This window comes from Pecten maximus, chromosome 12 (assembly GCF_902652985.1).
Source record: "Pecten maximus chromosome 12, xPecMax1.1, whole genome shotgun sequence".
Taxonomy (NCBI): domain Eukaryota; kingdom Metazoa; phylum Mollusca; class Bivalvia; order Pectinida; family Pectinidae; genus Pecten; species Pecten maximus.
The window spans coordinates 31,894,552-31,915,413 of NC_047026.1; positions in this window are offsets into that span (position 1 = coordinate 31,894,552).

Here is a 20,862-nt window from a genome sequence, read left to right on the forward strand (position 1 = left end):
ATAAGGTACAATGTAACTTAAACATCACTTGATAGCTTATTATTGTTGCACATTTTTCACCAGAGAAAACGTGATAAAAAAAAACTGCGACTGTACCGGAAGTTAGGAAGAGTGTGTGGTAGTTGCAATTTGAAAAGAGATTTAACAATGTACGGGTATAGCACACCTATCTATAATCTGTAACAGATGAAACATTACACTATTACATTTCTGTGTGTATTTTCGCTTTCATGTAGAAATCATACACCACTGCAAAAATATTCAAAACGTCACAAAGAGATCAACATAAACCATAAAACATCCAAACAAATAATAAATAAGTAAAAATTGTATCCGTTAGATGTAAATTGTAATGTAAACATCAATAAATGTATCATTAATTGTTTTTTCAATGCACTACTTTTCTATGGTTATCCTCACAGTAAAAGGAGGCGCACAAACTGTCCTATTTTGCTGATGAAAACAAAGAAGAGAACATTCGTCTTTTTTTTCATTCTATTCTCTTGATTAACTTCATAAAGATTTGGATAATATTTAGAATCGGGTTTGTTGTACAAAAAGTATCGATATGCTCACAATTTTATTCATGCACTGAGGGATCACAATGCAGAATTTGTCAGGGCATTTCATGTACAAATGGTCTACCTATCAATCAATCTCTCGCGACATTTATGGGACGTGGATGTTGCGACATGGGAACTTTTATGTTTTATCATCCAATGCAATAAGATATTCAGGGTGTATTGTGAATTAGCAAAAAATCTAAACTGAAGACCTTGTTAATGATATAAGGATGTATTGAGATAAGGATTGTATTGTTTGCTCAAAATATGACTGCTGTTTGCACAGAGAACATCATCTTGTCCATCGGGTAAGCGACAACAGGAAGAAATAGACCGACACAACCTTGAAAGGCAATTTAACAAGAGCGATGAAAGGCAGAGAGTTGTATAAAACAAGCATCTAACTACTGCCGAATATTAGGTATCAGCTGTGCGTACATTATATCATTTTTTTCCTAGTTAACAAATCAAAAATTGTCAAGAATATGTGACATTGGTTATAAATTTAGCAAAAGATAGGTTATAAAGAAAGTCAGGTAAGTTGCATACAACTATACGTTCCTTGCTAGATAATGTCGATGATATTAAGAGATTATTCTGACATCGTACGTTCGGTATAATAGGGTTGCATTAGTCATTAGGAAAACAAATATCTTGAGTAATTCGTTTGAAAGTAATCACAATATTGTAAAGTGCATATTAAGGAATAGAACGAACACAATTAAATTGTCTTCCTTCTTCATTGATGTTACTATGTTATATATCTATATGCACTATGTGTTGGTGATCCAAATATTTGAATTTCCTGTCGTAGTTGTACTGTGATGAATGCATGAAAAATATTTTTAATATGATTATGGCTTACTTTTGTGTGTAGATATTTAAGGGTTAATTGTAACATTTTTTTTTACGTTATTGAGCAATAACACAAAAAAACTTGGGTGTACTCTGAATAAACCGCGAAGCGGTTTATGAAAAGAGTACACCCCAGTTTTTTTTTTTGTTATTGCTCAATAACGTAAAAAAATATTACAGTTAACCCTTATAATTTAATTAACAGCGATAAGAAACATTTTCATTAAGTTTAACATGTTTATTATTTTTAAAAACACATCGATAAATACAAAATCCCGTGAACAACGATTACACCGCTGACGTCACAGTTATTTTTTTTATGTATGAGATGATAACATAATTTTTGAGCCAATGAAAATGCTTGTTACAAGCAAAATTAAATTATATAATAATAAACCTAATGCTTGGTTAATAAAAGCATGTGTATCATAAAAAATCAGCTTTGTACAACGCGCCTTTGCTGGTCAAATCATGGTTAGATTATGTATTCATACTACCATAGCCGAGCATGGTCGTTAAATTTTCAACATAAATAACTGGATAGTTACATTCACAGCATGACTGTTTGATATAATATATAATAACTAGTTTACGTGCGTCATGACCTTTAGCATGACATTACAATTAATCTACAACTATTATTCAGGTTTACATTATATAGGCCTATATGTCTCTACACTTGTAGACAGAACAGCAATTTAATATGTGTGACTGTTACATAGTGAAACTAATGTATATGTGACAGAACATATTATTTTTATTTGGAGCAAAGAATAAATAAACGTATTCATTTTGAATTGGTTTAAACCATTTTGTCTTACTTTGAAAATGTTTGAATACTATCTATATAAAAATCAATATTTTGTTTGTTTTTACCGTTTCCTTTGTACACGTAGATATTCTCATGTTCGAATCGATCAAATATTTACATATGTTTCCGGAGTGTGTTCGTTACATAACCTTACTAGCGAAAATATCGTTTACGAGTGTGTGCACATGAAATTAGACGCGTAGGAATGCATTGTTCATAGCAAATGACCGGTGCACACGTGCGCAATTAATGTGTATGCGCAATTGCTATTTTCGTTTCTGTTTCTACATTTTTCAATATAATATTAATTGAATATGGTAGAATTAATTTTAAACACATGAGAAAATAAATATGTTTGAAATATTTTAAAGGAATTTAACGATGATACTAAGGAACTATATAGGGGATATCGAATGGTTTCCCGTTTAATATAACAGATATTTCACGAGTATGACAGAACATCGATATTTTAACGAGTGCGAAGCACGAGTGAAAAATATCGAAATACTTTGTCATTCGAGTGAAATATAAATTATAGTAAACAGGAAACCATTCACTTCTTTTTATTTCATATTATATACTTAAAAACTAAATTGAAATCATCGAAAAATTACTGCGGTAATCAATAACATATTACATGAAGATACTCAACGTCAACTTGACGTCGCCATTTTGAAAGGACTGATCAACCCAATTTAAGCGTTTTCTGCTGTTATCGGAGAATCTGTGCATGAAAAGCTAACGTCAAGTGAGTATTATGTTAAAAACTAGTCTGAATATTTCAGAAATACATCAAAATAACTAATTTATCGGCAAGTTACAATGAGGTGAATACAAAGGTTTGGTCTGATTGGTCAAAAACGAAAAAAATAGATTAAAATGCAGGTAAACGACAAAACATTTTTTTAAGTATTTATAATTAAATTCCCATTCGTGTGACGTCTAATTACCAAACATACTTCGACCAGGCTTATACTCCTACGGGCAGTGAAGAGAATTAAGGTGATATAAGTAAAACAGATATTCAAGCATCTGTATATTGAATTTGTTTGCATGGACCAACTTCATTGTTCAACGTGCTAAAAAAATAATATTAGATTTCTATAAGCTTTTGTTATGAAAACCAATGCGCCGATTTGTGAACATAACTGGCGTATTTTACTGCAGGCTATGTTTCCTTTCTTTCAAATTTTGTTTTCTTTCTTTCTTCTCTTTTTGATGCTGAAGGGGTGTTTCGCTGATGTCTTCTGTTTAGTTTCATTAGAAGACCTAGAAAAGGGTTTTCTGTATCCCCAGTCATGGTGATCTGAAGGTATTCTTCAGAGGAATTGGGATCCAGGGCATTCCACTATGATTTTATTGAGAGAACAACGAGGAGGCCATGAAAAAAGGGTAACGTTTCGCTTAAATAATGTCTAATAAAAGTCAAATTCGTTGATTGATTGAACAATTGATTATGCATCTCGCTTGACATTTACAATCGATGAGAAAAAGTTCAAATTCAGTGTAATGCATATTTATATTTCGGTTGTAGTGATTGAGAGCGGAATTCTCGTCTATGATTTAATTGCCGCGCCTATCTGGGATGGAAAGTAGTTCACATATATAATTACACATTTTTCCTTATCCGTAGGATCGAGGTTTACCAAAAAGAATTTATTACATTGTGACATAGTAAAGCTGATTTTGATATGTAGTTAAGTGAAGTATTCTCCTCGTGTTACGTTTGTTATATTTTGTACTATTTATCACTCATACTAACTATAGGAACACGGCTCTAATCACACACGTAAGTGTTCCAGAGTGGTAAAACCTTGGCAGGAAACAAACAGGAATCGTACTTACCTTGGGTCGGGGTTGGTGTCTGTGTTGGTTACTGGTTTTATAATATAACACAAAAATATACATCACAGAACATTAGACTTATCTATGTATAAATTCCAGTGGATATCCCATCCAAAGTAGTGTTTACGCACCACACCCAGATCGAAGCATTTTCGATTTGGACAGGTCTGTAGACTCGATATGAGTCTGTTAAATCGATATGTAAAAACAGCGACATCGCTAGCGTGTCGCCGTTCTTTGAATGAGTGATTTCATTTCTAATTCTCTAGATATTTTTATATTTTTAATTTCCCGGGGCTAATAATTTGCGGTGTGCCGGTAAGGCCTGGTTCGCAGGTACTGTAAACCGGCTATTTTTCGAGTGTGTTTTATTTTCCCTTTATTCGCGTTTCCACAAAACTCTGCAAATAAAAAATACCAGCGAAATAATAAATACGACACTGACGTTATGGAGATGTGCCATAGTACCGTATCATTACTCGGGTGGTTTGGCTTAGTATTGTTTAACATGATATCAACAGCTCTGGTCATTTAAGGACGGCCTCTCTTTTGTACGAGATGCATGGGTGGTGTATATGTTGTATGTTCATGTACAACATATCTGCGATTTATAGAAGGAAATCAAGTAGGACACATTACCCGGTTACATACTGACAACGGGTAAACAATTGGTTAGTTGACGTAGCTTAACGTACTAAAAAGTACAAGTTAAACCAAGTTAAAGGTTTAACTAGGGTCAATGATGCAAGTCTTATGTATATGTTCATATTCCTGAAGTACATTAAAATAAAAAAATAAGGTTAGACTACGACAATGTACCCATACCTACACTAAAGAACGCTATACTAGGATACACAACGTTAAAACTCGCACAACTACACTAAAGAACGCCATGTTAGAAATCACACCTCTAGGTACGCATACCTACACTAAAGAACGCTATACTAGAAATCACACTTTTAAGAACGCATCACTACACTAAAGAACGCTATACCGGGATATACAATGTTAAAGGAAGCACACGTTCATTAAAGAACGCTATTCAAGGATACTCAATGTAAAGGTACACACAAATACACTAAAGAACGCTATATCGGGATACACGGCGTTAATGTACGCACAACTACACTAATGAACGCTATTCAAGGATACTCAACGTAAAGGTACACACAACTACACTAAAGAACGCTATATCAGGATACACGGCGTTAATGTACGCACAGCTACACTAAAGAACGCTATTCAAGGATACTCAACGTAAAGGTACACACAACTACACTAAAGAACGCTATACTAGAAATCACACTTTTAAGAACGCATCACTACACTAAAGAACGCTATACCGGGATATACAATGTTAAAGGAAGCACACGTTCATTAAAGAACGCTATTCAAGGATACTCAATGTAAAGGTACACACAAATACACTAAAGAACGCTATATCGGGATACACGGCGTTAATGTACGCACAACTACACTAATGAACGCTATTCAAGGATACTCAACGTAAAGGTACACACAACTACACTAAAGAACGCTATATCGGGATACACGGCGTTAATGTACGCACAGCTACACTAAAGAACGCTTTTCAAGGATACTCAACGTAAAGGTACACACAACTACACTAAAGAACGCTATATCGGGATACACGGCGTTAATGTACGCACAGCTACACTAAAGAACGCTATTCAAGGATACTCAACGTAAAGGTACACACAACTACACTAAAGAACGCTACATCGGGACACACAGCGTTAAAGTACACACAACTACACTAAAGAACGCTACATCGGGACACACAGCGTTAAAGGTACACACAACTACACTAAAGAACGCTACATCGGGACACACAGCGTTAAAGTACACACAACTACACTAAAGAACGCTACATCGGGACACACAGCGTTAAAGTACACACAACTACACTAAAGAACGCTATTCAAGGATACTCAACGTAAAGGTACACACAACTACACTAAAGAACGCTACATCGGGACACACAGCGTTAAAGTACACACAACTACACTAAAGAACGCTACATCGGGACACACAGCGTTAAAGTACACACAACAGATGATATTGCAAAAAAAATTGTAAAAAGGAACATTTTAAAAGTTAAACAGAATGTCAACAGGGAAATGGGCATGTCTACGTTAAAACACTGTATATCTTACAAACATCCTCGCATTATTCAAACTACTATATAATGAATAATGAAACAAATTTAAAACATGTAATATTATGTATTATAAAGTGATTAAACATTTTGTAATGCAATTGGTAATGATTTCATACTCATATTTATAGTAATTCTGTTTGTTTCCTGTAAAAGGCCCTCAAAATAGCCAGTGACAAATGTCTGAAAGATAGAACACAAGTGGAAATAAAAGGAAAACATCTCGGAGAGGTGCAATGTTCTTTTGACATAACGCAAAAAATAACACCAGCCTCAATCCCCTACGATTCAACTCACACACAGAATATCAAATTATAAATTAAATTGAGCTTGATGATTTTAGTCTCGGCGATATGTCCGATTCTAGAATTAAAAAAATTGCAAGATAATCTGGTATTAGAATTTAGTGGAGCAATTCTAACAACACAATTGAGGACTGGTGTCCAGTCGAACACACAAACCATCCAACCCTAACAGGGAATTCTCGCTCGACTGTTCATTACCATCTTTCTCATCGCTAACAACTCGCTCTACAATATGTCTTTTCAATCTGCCATATTCACAATGGTCGAGCAAAACTGTGTGGGTCAGGTAAGATTAAATAGCAAGTATCATTATTCTATTCCATTATCATGCATTTGGGTAAACATCTTCACAGTGGTCGACGTTAATATCGAAGTGATGTAAACAACACGCGTAAATACATTGCGCTAGATTAAAGACCAACTATTAAAAATAAATTCCATTATTACCTATTTTCTACACTTTAACTTATAACATTCCTTTTATGCTTTACTCCCAACAAAGTTGTTTGTTTCATATTAAGTAAAATAAGGTACAATGTAACTTAAACATCACTTGATAGCTTATTATTGTTGCACATTTTTCACCAGAGAAAACGTGATAAAAAAAAACTGCGACTGTACCGGAAGTTAGGAAGAGTGTGTGGTAGTTGCAATTTGAAAAGAGATTTAACAATGTACGGGTATAGCACACCTATCTATAATCTGTAACAGATGAAACATTACACTATTACATTTCTGTGTGTATTTTCGCTTTCATGTAGAAATCATACACCACTGCAAAAATATTCAAAACGTCACAAAGAGATCAACATAAACCATAAAACATCCAAACAAATAATAAATAAGTAAAAATTGTATCCGTTAGATGTAAATTGTAATGTAAACATCAATAAATGTATCATTAATTGTTTTTTCAATGCACTACTTTTCTATGGTTATCCTCACAGTAAAAGGAGGCGCACAAACTGTCCTATTTTGCTGATGAAAACAAAGAAGAGAACATTCGTCTTTTTTTTCATTCTATTCTCTTGATTAACTTCATAAAGATTTGGATAATATTTAGAATCGGGTTTGTTGTACAAAAAGTATCGATATGCTCACAATTTTATTCATGCACTGAGGGATCACAATGCAGAATTTGTCAGGGCATTTCATGTACAAATGGTCTACCTATCAATCAATCTCTCGCGACATTTATGGGACGTGGATGTTGCGACATGGGAACTTTTATGTTTTATCATCCAATGCAATAAGATATTCAGGGTGTATTGTGAATTAGCAAAAAATCTAAACTGAAGACCTTGTTAATGATATAAGGATGTATTGAGATAAGGATTGTATTGTTTGCTCAAAATATGACTGCTGTTTGCACAGAGAACATCATCTTGTCCATCGGGTAAGCGACAACAGGAAGAAATAGACCGACACAACCTTGAAAGGCAATTTAACAAGAGCGATGAAAGGCAGAGAGTTGTATAAAACAAGCATCTAACTACTGCCGAATATTAGGTATCAGCTGTGCGTACATTATATCATTTTTTTCCTAGTTAACAAATCAAAAATTGTCAAGAATATGTGACATTGGTTATAAATTTAGCAAAAGATAGGTTATAAAGAAAGTCAGGTAAGTTGCATACAACTATACGTTCCTTGCTAGATAATGTCGATGATATTAAGAGATTATTCTGACATCGTACGTTCGGTATAATAGGGTTGCATTAGTCATTAGGAAAACAAATATCTTGAGTAATTCGTTTGAAAGTAATCACAATATTGTAAAGTGCATATTAAGGAATAGAACGAACACAATTAAATTGTCTTCCTTCTTCATTGATGTTACTATGTTATATATCTATATGCACTATGTGTTGGTGATCCAAATATTTGAATTTCCTGTCGTAGTTGTACTGTGATGAATGCATGAAAAATATTTTTAATATGATTATGGCTTACTTTTGTGTGTAGATATTTAAGGGTTAATTGTAACATTTTTTTTTACGTTATTGAGCAATAACACAAAAAAACTTGGGTGTACTCTGAATAAACCGCGAAGCGGTTTATGAAAAGAGTACACCCCAGTTTTTTTTTTTGTTATTGCTCAATAACGTAAAAAAATATTACAGTTAACCCTTATAATTTAATTAACAGCGATAAGAAACATTTTCATTAAGTTTAACATGTTTATTATTTTTAAAAACACATCGATAAATACAAAATCCCGTGAACAACGATTACACCGCTGACGTCACAGTTATTTTTTTTATGTATGAGATGATAACATAATTTTTGAGCCAATGAAAATGCTTGTTACAAGCAAAATTAAATTATATAATAATAAACCTAATGCTTGGTTAATAAAAGCATGTGTATCATAAAAAATCAGCTTTGTACAACGCGCCTTTGCTGGTCAAATCATGGTTAGATTATGTATTCATACTACCATAGCCGAGCATGGTCGTTAAATTTTCAACATAAATAACTGGATAGTTACATTCACAGCATGACTGTTTGATATAATATATAATAACTAGTTTACGTGCGTCATGACCTTTAGCATGACATTACAATTAATCTACAACTATTATTCAGGTTTACATTATATAGGCCTATATGTCTCTACACTTGTAGACAGAACGGCAATTTAATATGTGTGACTGTTACATAGTGAAACTAATGTATATGTGACAGAACATATTATTTTTATTTGGAGCAAAGAATAAATAAACGTATTCATTTTGAATTGGTTTAAACCATTTTGTCTTACTTTGAAAATGTTTGAATACTATCTATATAAAAATCAATATTTTGTTTGTTTTTACCGTTTCCTTTGTACACGTAGATATTCTCATGTTCGAATCGATCAAATATTTACATATGTTTCCGGAGTGTGTTCGTTACATAACCTTACTAGCGAAAATATCGTTTACGAGTGTGTGCACATGAAATTAGACGCGTAGGAATGCATTGTTCATAGCAAATGACCGGTGCACACGTGCGCAATTAATGTGTATGCGCAATTGCTATTTTCGTTTCTGTTTCTACATTTTTCAATATAATATTAATTGAATATGGTAGAATTAATTTTAAACACATGAGAAAATAAATATGTTTGAAATATTTTAAAGGAATTTAACGATGATACTAAGGAACTATATAGGGGATATCGAATGGTTTCCCGTTTAATATAACAGATATTTCACGAGTATGACAGAACATCGATATTTTAACGAGTGCGAAGCACGAGTGAAAAATATCGAAATACTTTGTCATTCGAGTGAAATATAAATTATAGTAAACAGGAAACCATTCACTTCTTTTTATTTCATATTATATACTTAAAAACTAAATTGAAATCATCGAAAAATTACTGCGGTAATCAATAACATATTACATGAAGATACTCAACGTCAACTTGACGTCGCCATTTTGAAAGGACTGATCAACCCAATTTAAGCGTTTTCTGCTGTTATCGGAGAATCTGTGCATGAAAAGCTAACGTCAAGTGAGTATTATGTTAAAAACTAGTCTGAATATTTCAGAAATACATCAAAATAACTAATTTATCGGCAAGTTACAATGAGGTGAATACAAAGGTTTGGTCTGATTGGTCAAAAACGAAAAAAATAGATTAAAATGCAGGTAAACGACAAAACATTTTTTTAAGTATTTATAATTAAATTCCCATTCGTGTGACGTCTAATTACCAAACATACTTCGACCAGGCTTATACTCCTACGGGCAGTGAAGAGAATTAAGGTGATATAAGTAAAACAGATATTCAAGCATCTGTATATTGAATTTGTTTGCATGGACCAACTTCATTGTTCAACGTGCTAAAAAAATAATATTAGATTTCTATAAGCTTTTGTTATGAAAACCAATGCGCCGATTTGTGAACATAACTGGCGTATTTTACTGCAGGCTATGTTTCCTTTCTTTCAAATTTTGTTTTCTTTCTTTCTTCTCTTTTTGATGCTGAAGGGGTGTTTCGCTGATGTCTTCTGTTTAGTTTCATTAGAAGACCTAGAAAAGGGTTTTCTGTATCCCCAGTCATGGTGATCTGAAGGTATTCTTCAGAGGAATTGGGATCCAGGGCATTCCACTATGATTTTATTGAGAGAACAACGAGGAGGCCATGAAAAAAGGGTAACGTTTCGCTTAAATAATGTCTAATAAAAGTCAAATTCGTTGATTGATTGAACAATTGATTATGCATCTCGCTTGACATTTACAATCGATGAGAAAAAGTTCAAATTCAGTGTAATGCATATTTATATTTCGGTTGTAGTGATTGAGAGCGGAATTCTCGTCTATGATTTAATTGCCGCGCCTATCTGGGATGGAAAGTAGTTCACATATATAATTACACATTTTTCCTTATCCGTAGGATCGAGGTTTACCAAAAAGAATTTATTACATTGTGACATAGTAAAGCTGATTTTGATATGTAGTTAAGTGAAGTATTCTCCTCGTGTTACGTTTGTTATATTTTGTACTATTTATCACTCATACTAACTATAGGAACACGGCTCTAATCACACACGTAAGTGTTCCAGAGTGGTAAAACCTTGGCAGGAAACAAACAGGAATCGTACTTACCTTGGGTCGGGGTTGGTGTCTGTGTTGGTTACTGGTTTTATAATATAACACAAAAATATACATCACAGAACATTAGACTTATCTATGTATAAATTCCAGTGGATATCCCATCCAAAGTAGTGTTTACGCACCACACCCAGATCGAAGCATTTTCGATTTGGACAGGTCTGTAGACTCGATATGAGTCTGTTAAATCGATATGTAAAAACAGCGACATCGCTAGCGTGTCGCCGTTCTTTGAATGAGTGATTTCATTTCTAATTCTCTAGATATTTTTATATTTTTAATTTCCCGGGGCTAATAATTTGCGGTGTGCCGGTAAGGCCTGGTTCGCAGGTACTGTAAACCGGCTATTTTTCGAGTGTGTTTTATTTTCCCTTTATTCGCGTTTCCACAAAACTCTGCAAATAAAAAATACCAGCGAAATAATAAATACGACACTGACGTTATGGAGATGTGCCATAGTACCGTATCATTACTCGGGTGGTTTGGCTTAGTATTGTTTAACATGATATCAACAGCTCTGGTCATTTAAGGACGGCCTCTCTTTTGTACGAGATGCATGGGTGGTGTATATGTTGTATGTTCATGTACAACATATCTGCGATTTATAGAAGGAAATCAAGTAGGACACATTACCCGGTTACATACTGACAACGGGTAAACAATTGGTTAGTTGACGTAGCTTAACGTACTAAAAAGTACAAGTTAAACCAAGTTAAAGGTTTAACTAGGGTCAATGATGCAAGTCTTATGTATATGTTCATATTCCTGAAGTACATTAAAATAAAAAAATAAGGTTAGACTACGACAATGTACCCATACCTACACTAAAGAACGCTATACTAGGATACACAACGTTAAAACTCGCACAACTACACTAAAGAACGCCATGTTAGAAATCACACCTCTAGGTACGCATACCTACACTAAAGAACGCTATACTAGAAATCACACTTTTAAGAACGCATCACTACACTAAAGAACGCTATACCGGGATATACAATGTTAAAGGAAGCACACGTTCATTAAAGAACGCTATTCAAGGATACTCAATGTAAAGGTACACACAAATACACTAAAGAACGCTATATCGGGATACACGGCGTTAATGTACGCACAACTACACTAATGAACGCTATTCAAGGATACTCAACGTAAAGGTACACACAACTACACTAAAGAACGCTATATCAGGATACACGGCGTTAATGTACGCACAGCTACACTAAAGAACGCTATTCAAGGATACTCAACGTAAAGGTACACACAACTACACTAAAGAACGCTATACTAGAAATCACACTTTTAAGAACGCATCACTACACTAAAGAACGCTATACCGGGATATACAATGTTAAAGGAAGCACACGTTCATTAAAGAACGCTATTCAAGGATACTCAATGTAAAGGTACACACAAATACACTAAAGAACGCTATATCGGGATACACGGCGTTAATGTACGCACAACTACACTAATGAACGCTATTCAAGGATACTCAACGTAAAGGTACACACAACTACACTAAAGAACGCTATATCGGGATACACGGCGTTAATGTACGCACAGCTACACTAAAGAACGCTTTTCAAGGATACTCAACGTAAAGGTACACACAACTACACTAAAGAACGCTATATCGGGATACACGGCGTTAATGTACGCACAGCTACACTAAAGAACGCTATTCAAGGATACTCAACGTAAAGGTACACACAACTACACTAAAGAACGCTACATCGGGACACACAGCGTTAAAGTACACACAACTACACTAAAGAACGCTACATCGGGACACACAGCGTTAAAGGTACACACAACTACACTAAAGAACGCTACATCGGGACACACAGCGTTAAAGTACACACAACTACACTAAAGAACGCTACATCGGGACACACAGCGTTAAAGTACACACAACTACACTAAAGAACGCTATTCAAGGATACTCAACGTAAAGGTACACACAACTACACTAAAGAACGCTACATCGGGACACACAGCGTTAAAGTACACACAACTACACTAAAGAACGCTACATCGGGACACACAGCGTTAAAGTACACACAACTACACTAATGAACGCTTTGTAAGGATGCATAAAGTTAAAGTAGGCACACGTTCACCAAAGAACGCTATACTAGGATACGCAGCGTTTAAGAACATGAAAGAATGTTATTGAAGTAAATCTATTGCAAACTACAGCAGTTAGTACGTTAAAGTACAAAAAGAATGTTTTTTTAATAAGTTAACCTACATCATTCATGTGTGATCAAGGCTTAACCCTACAAAGATGGCGAGAAAAGTAACCTCCATTTTGTATGACCCTCAAATGTCACAGCAAGAGAACAGAACCGAAAACCTTTACCAAATAGTCTAACGAGCATCTCAAGGGTGAAGGTGAGGCAATGGAAGGACGTAACCATTTCTCTAGCAAGAAGAGAAAAGGTAAGATTTAATAATTAGTCACGAATCATGGACGGAAGTCGAGGTCGTAATGTTCGAACTTGTTGCGTTTAACTTTACTTGATACATATTTGTTTGTTGAAACTTTGAATCCCCTCAATATGACATATGTTTTCTAACAGGATATATGTTTTATGTGTCAACAATGTTATACATTAACGGAATAAGCGCAAAATATACTTAGGGAGTGATTCAGTTGCGTTTGACCTAATGCCACGTTTATGATAAGATGGCATTCCAAAACTAGATTCCGTTTTTGTGACTGGATTAAACGTCGTTCGTGTTATCAATTTCATCTGCTTGGTAATTTGTTAGTAAATTTGCATATTATCAAAAAAACGGTCTAAATCAGCATATGGTCTAATGTCAGTTAAATTTCGGGTTGTCTGATTAATCTTATCAGATGCATGTGTTCAAGGCAATCACGACAAAATCCTTCACATCGCTAATTTTAATTCAAAACGGTAACCCCAAATACATCATAAATCGCCATGTATGTCAGTCATGATGCACGTGCTTTTATAATGAACATAATAATAAGATAGCATTTGAATTAATTAAAATGAAGGTGTTGCCACGGCGTATGACTAACCATTCTCACGTTTCTCTTCGGAAGTTTTTGTTGCCGTTTCTCTTTAAAAGCTTTCCCCCTCACCGATTGTTGCTTCACTATACGACCATTTTGTGTCTATTACCATGGGCAGGTGCATCCACAGGTTTCCAGGTGTAAAATCAATAGAATCTTGCCATTTTTTATTATTTTTTCACATACATACTTAAAAAAGTAAATACATCGAAACTGATGACGTCACTACTTTGAAACGCGGTAACGCTACATACAAAGATGATGATACGCTTTGTGCTTTATAGCGTCATAATACATATCAGCTTTCTTTCCTTACCCTTTGTGGGACCGATTTTACTCTTACCCTGGACAGGGATAGCCACAATTTGGCAGCTTAATTATCTTACCACGAGGGTTGAGATTCCCCTACTCTCGGGTGTAGAATGTATGGTCAAACCCGAGGCTTGCCGAGGGTAGAATTTCCTATCCCACATATCTAATATATGATGGGCTATTTTCTCACACCCTTAACGTGAAATCCGTGACCAACAATAAAATCAAATACATATTTGAAAAGATGAGAAAAAAGTATTGTACGGTATACCATAAAAATAAACTGAATGTCCAAATGTAAAGATAACAACAAATTAATGTCTGTCACCGGTGATCGGCTTTCCGGAAACTGCCGACTGATGTTTGACATCACATCCTTCGCCTGTGGATGCTTGCACAATGAAAAATATCTAGAATTCCGCCGTAAAAAATAATTCTCACTGATCGCAATTAATAATTTGTTCAAATTACACATAGAAAAAATGATACAATGCATTTGTGAAATTTATTATATAAAGTAGTCCCGAATCTGATGACACTCGGTGCACCTATGTGAGATAGAGATTTCTCTTACCCTGGACAGAGATATCCGCAGTTTTACCGGGATGAGATTTCCTTATCTCACCCTGGGGAAAAGACAAGCTACACGTGCTCTTTTCACGTTCTCAACAATTGCATTTCGTCACGTCAACAATGCCATGACATCACGGTGACAGTACGATGACGTCACGTCGACAATTCAACCACGTCACGTCAACATTTCCTTGCATTAATGTAACGTCAAATTAGATACTTAAGAGGGTAAACAGGGTAAGAGAAAAATAATCATGGGAGCCTGAAGTTGGTTCCGAGTTCCGAGTTCCGTTTAAGAAAAACGGAACTGCAATGCATAAGCTTAACGAGTTTTGGTCCCAGTTCCGAGGTCCGTTTAAGAAAAACTGAAATATTATGTATTGGCTTTATTGGTTTTGGTCCCAGTTCCGAGTTCCGTTTAAGAAAAACGGAACAACTATGTATAAGCTTTACGAGTTTTGGTCCCAGTTCCGAGTTCCTTTTAAGATAAACGAACTAGGAACCAGTTCCGAGGTCCGTTTACAAATTTGATGTAGTTCCCTGTTCCATTTAAGCTTCAAGGGATTAGGTTAAAGTTCCCAGTTCTGTTAAGAAAATGTTGTATGTATGTCACCTTAATATGAACCCCTAGTCTGGTTAGAATAAGTTTCGATTAGGAAAATATTGTTTGTAGTTCCGAGTTCCGTTTTAATTGTATTAAAATAGCATCCAATTCCAGTTCCGTTTAAGTTATACGGAACAAGGAACCTGTTTGAGTCGTGGAAGGGACCGTAGTACCAGAGACAATTACCTACATCAGACACATTAAATGACAACTTCCTTATGATATGCATAAGGATATGCTTCAAGACAAATATATTTGATTGAATTTGAAACAGAGCCCGGTTACACAGCGAATCTGATAAAATGTCTCTAACTTTAAGAAGGCAATGTTTAGCAATTCTCCTTAAAACCGATTCAATTCAACAGCAATGCTTCAACACTTAGGTATTAATTCAAATTCAATTCTTTAACATTCTATTCACATGGCTACGTGTCCATTTGCCTCCTGAAGATTGAGGAAATCTTAAGATCAATTGTGAAACTGTACATAGTGCTGTTAATTCTACCACTAGGTCGGAATCTTAATGGGACTAAATGGACCAGTTCAATGCTCATTTCAAATGCAAAATGATAAAGTTGTAAAACATGATAACAACATTTTACTTTTCTATTCTAAAAACAAAGATAATGTCTTGTCATTAGTCGAGGTCTTGCAACAGTTATGAAATAATGCTGATCAAACTATCAGCAGTTGGGTGCTTCGATCACAAAAACAATATTGACATCATTAATCAATATATTGATATAATTTAATCGCAATACTATAAGTGATACATTTAATTAGAATTCATGATATCAAGAATTTCGGGCATTTAGTGATATTACTAATTCGAATGTGTGATATCATTAATTCCTCTGTAACATGTTGATGTTGATCCTCGCGTTGATTAATGTTATTACCAAAGTCCCTCGGACTGATATGGTGGTCGCGGGATAATACTGGGACGATCTAGAAATTCACATGTTCAAATTGTTATTATCTCTAAGTATTTGCATTAAGGATATTATTTGATTCATTGAATAAGCGATATGAATAAATCGAAATAATGTTGTCGATCATTTGTTCGAATTCATGATATAGATAATTGAACAAGGTCTATTTGGAACGGGAGTCGTTACGGAAACGCCATCTTAACTGGACCGTGTTAAAATGTTGTGCCAATCAGATCGTACGGCGGCCATGTCGGGTTGGAAGACGCGCAGTAAAAGTTTTTCGTTTGCGTTCCCTCAAAATTCTTACATACCAATTTTCCGACCACTCAAATGCCAAGACGGCCATATTGGTAGGGGGATCGGAAAAAAACGAATGCAAAAAGGCACATCTACACTTGCCAAATAATATTCCTACAAAGTTTCATCGGGATTCAACTGACGGTTTCAAGAAATGTATCGGACAAGATTCATGCGGAAAAAAGGAAAATAATAATAAAGGTAACATATAACGTGACCTTTGACCTACGGAATTAGAATGCAAGCCTGTGCGTCCACTCCTCATATAGTATCTGTAAGACTAAAGATGGACAGAATTGGTCGTTAAGAAAGAAAGTTAACGTGGGAAAAAAAATCTATTTTTAGTAACAGATCATGTAACCTTTGACCTGTGGACCTCAAAAACAAACATGTACATCCCCCTCCTCTCACGGAACCTTTGTACCAAATATGGAGACGGTTTGTTAACAAGAATACAAGTTATCGCACGGAAACAACCGTATGAATAAATTTAATATTTTCAGTAGCAGATCATGTGAGCTCTGAATTACAAAACTCAAATGCAATCCCAAGCATCCCCTCCTCGCGGGAACAAAGCAATATGTCTCTCCGAAACTTACTGGGGAGACATAATTAATGGTTATCATTTATTCGATTTATTTATATAAATAATTCCATTATTGGTATCATTAATTCAAGGAATAAAGTGATATCAATACGAATTGTGGATATAATTTATTCATTAAATGATATCATAAATTAGAATTCATAATATCGTTAAATCATTTAATGATACCATAAATTCGAATTAGTGATATCACAAATTGTAGATTTAATCTAATCATTTAGTCTAATCATTGACAGCGAATAACAAGGAAGGCCTTTGGCAACAGCTCCTTAGAAGTTTCCTGCTACCCCGCGTATTTCTATGTTTCCAAGTGCCAATGAAAGAACTGTTCAATATTATTCAATGAAATTGTATTTTTTTTTATTTGTGCTGAAGAAAACTTCAGTAATACCAATTAAAGATTTTTTCCCAGTCGTCATATAGACATTTCACCTCAAAAGTAGAAGCCATATTAAAAAAAATGGTGTATGAAATATACTTTGCAGTTATTGCTTAGTTTGTGTACTTTAACTTCACACATATACATGTAGATACATCAACTATAAATAAAACTCATATCTCCCTCCGTGGACTCACATTTCGCGATATCTAGAAAGCTGCTTTTACAAGCTACTTGTCATTTACGAAAGGGTAAAAATAAAGAAATGTACCATGAACGAAAACTGCGTTGTAACATTCTCTCTTAGAGGTTACTACACAACAATTTCTCGTAATTTTACAACACCAGTCCTGTTGTTATCCTTAAACGGAACTCGGAACTGGTTCCTAATTTCGTTTTTCTTCAACGGAACTGAAAACTAGGATCACGTCCCGTAAAATTCATACGTGACTGATAAATGACTTTGCACCCATTTGACACATGTAGCTTTTCTTCTTCGGATTCGGGTCTAATATTGAGATAAAGTACATACAATATTATCTTAAACGGATCTCGGAACTGGGACCAAAACCAATAAAGCTAATACATAGTATTTCAGTTTTTCTTAAACGGAACTCGGAATTGGGACCAAAACCAATAAAGCTAATACATAGTATTTCAGTTTTTCTTAAACGGAACTCGGAACTGGGACCAAAACCAATAAAGCTAATACATAGTATTTCAGTTTTTCTTAAACGGAACTCAGAACTGGGACCAAAACTCGTAAAGGTAATACATTACAGTTCCGTTTTTCTTAAACGGAACTCTGAACTGGTTCCGATAAACGGAACGCGGAACTGGGACCAAAACCAATAAAGCTAATACATAGTATTTCAGTTTTTCTTAAACTGAACTCGGAACTTGGACCAAAACCAATAAAGCTAATACATAGTATTTCAGTTTTTCTTAAACTGAACTCGGAACTTGGACCAAAACCAATAAAGCTAATACATAGTATTTCGGTTTTTCTTAAACGGAACTCGGAACTTGGACCAAAACCAATAAAGCTAATACATAGTATTTCGGTTTTTCTTAAACGGAACTCGGAACTGGGAACAAAACCAATAAAGCAAATACATAGTATTTCGGTTTTTCTTAAACGGAACTCGGAACTGGGAACAAAACCAATAAAGCTAATACATAATATTTCAGTTTTTCTGAACTCGGAACTGGGAACAAAACTCGTAAAGCTTATACATTGCAGTTCCGTTTTTCTTAAACGGAACTCGGAACTGGTTCCTAGTTCCGTTGTTTTTAAACGCTGGTTCCGAGTTCCGTTTTACTTAAACGGAACTCGGAACCAACTTCAGGCTCCCAATAATCATTCAACCCCATGGATGTGAGACAGGGGAATCTCAACTCTCGGGGTAAGATAATTTAGCTGCCAAACACTCGGCAAGCCTCGTGTTGTGATCAATGAGAATTATTTTTTACGGCGGAATTCTAGATATTTTTCTTTGTGCAAGCACCACAGGCGAAGGATGTGATGTCAAACATCAGTCGGCAGTTTCCGGAAAGCCGATCACCGGTGACAGACATTAATGTGTTGTTATCTTTACATTTAGACATTCAGTTTATTTTTTATGGTATACCGTACAATACTTTTTTCTCATCTTTTCAAATATGTATTTGATTTTATTGTTGGTCACGGATTTCACGTTAAGGGTGTGAGAAAATAGCCCATCATATATTAGATATGTGGGATAGGAAATTCTACCCTCGGCAAGCCTCGGTTTTGACCCTTCATTCTACACCCGAGGGTAGAATTTCCCTATCCCACATACATAATGTACCTACATATGATGGACCCTATTATTCTTTTATCCTGGACAGGGATATACGCAGTTTTACCGAGATTTTCTTATCTCATCCTAGGGAAATGACAAGCTAAATGTGCTCTGTGAACTTTCTGAACAATTGTATGACGTCGCGGCAACAATACAATGACATGACGTTGACAATTGGATCACGTCTTGTCAATTTGTTCATGCTGCAACGTCAATTTTAGATACTTACGAAGCTTTAGAAGGTAAAAGAAAAAAATAACCATCATCCTTGTGAGTGAGACAGGCGGATCTCAACCCTCGGGTAAGATTATTAAGCTGCCGATCACAAGACAAGACTCGTGAGGCGTATATACATCGTTTCTTATCTAAGCTTGGAAAGTCTACCTAATGCTTTGTAAGCATTATCCTTGAGATGTGGATCCCGTTTTTAAGCTTCTAACGAGCTGCCTTTACAACAGATTTCTGTGTTGTGCGTTTTTGGGTCAGATATTGTCATATATAAGTCACATATAGTTACACACACAGACCGTGACACAATGTCACTAGGCTAGCGGCTGTCACAGTCCCAACCATATTTTGCTATATATATCCATTATATTCCAGGAAGTTGACATTTTCTATGTTGCTTGTACATTTATAACACGGTAGAATTTCTATTTATTTTATTGTGTAATTTATATTTAGTTTTGGTAATTAGTTATTATTTGTTATAAATACGGATTCTCCGGACACGGGTCCATAGCGAGTAAATTAGTGTGAGAGAGATAAACGGGCGGACAGGTTGTGTGACCTTGGAAGTTGAACATGGGTTAAACAAACGCAAACTACAGTTTGCGGTAAGTAATATAACGTTTCTTATACACCAATGTGCTGGTTTTTAAGCCCCGAAATCTGTTGCGTTTATATCTGAAGTATAACATGTTATTTTCTAATCGTAATGCGTACCGATGAGTACAGTCATAGGTCTGTGAATGTAATGTTTATGACGCTAATATTTGAAGTTACTGAGCTATGATTTTTTATGTAAAGTATAATATATGTTTAGAATTGTTGCATTTGCGGTAATTCATAACTTATTTGGTAGAATTAGCAAGTCTTACGAGTATTAAACGTGTATGTG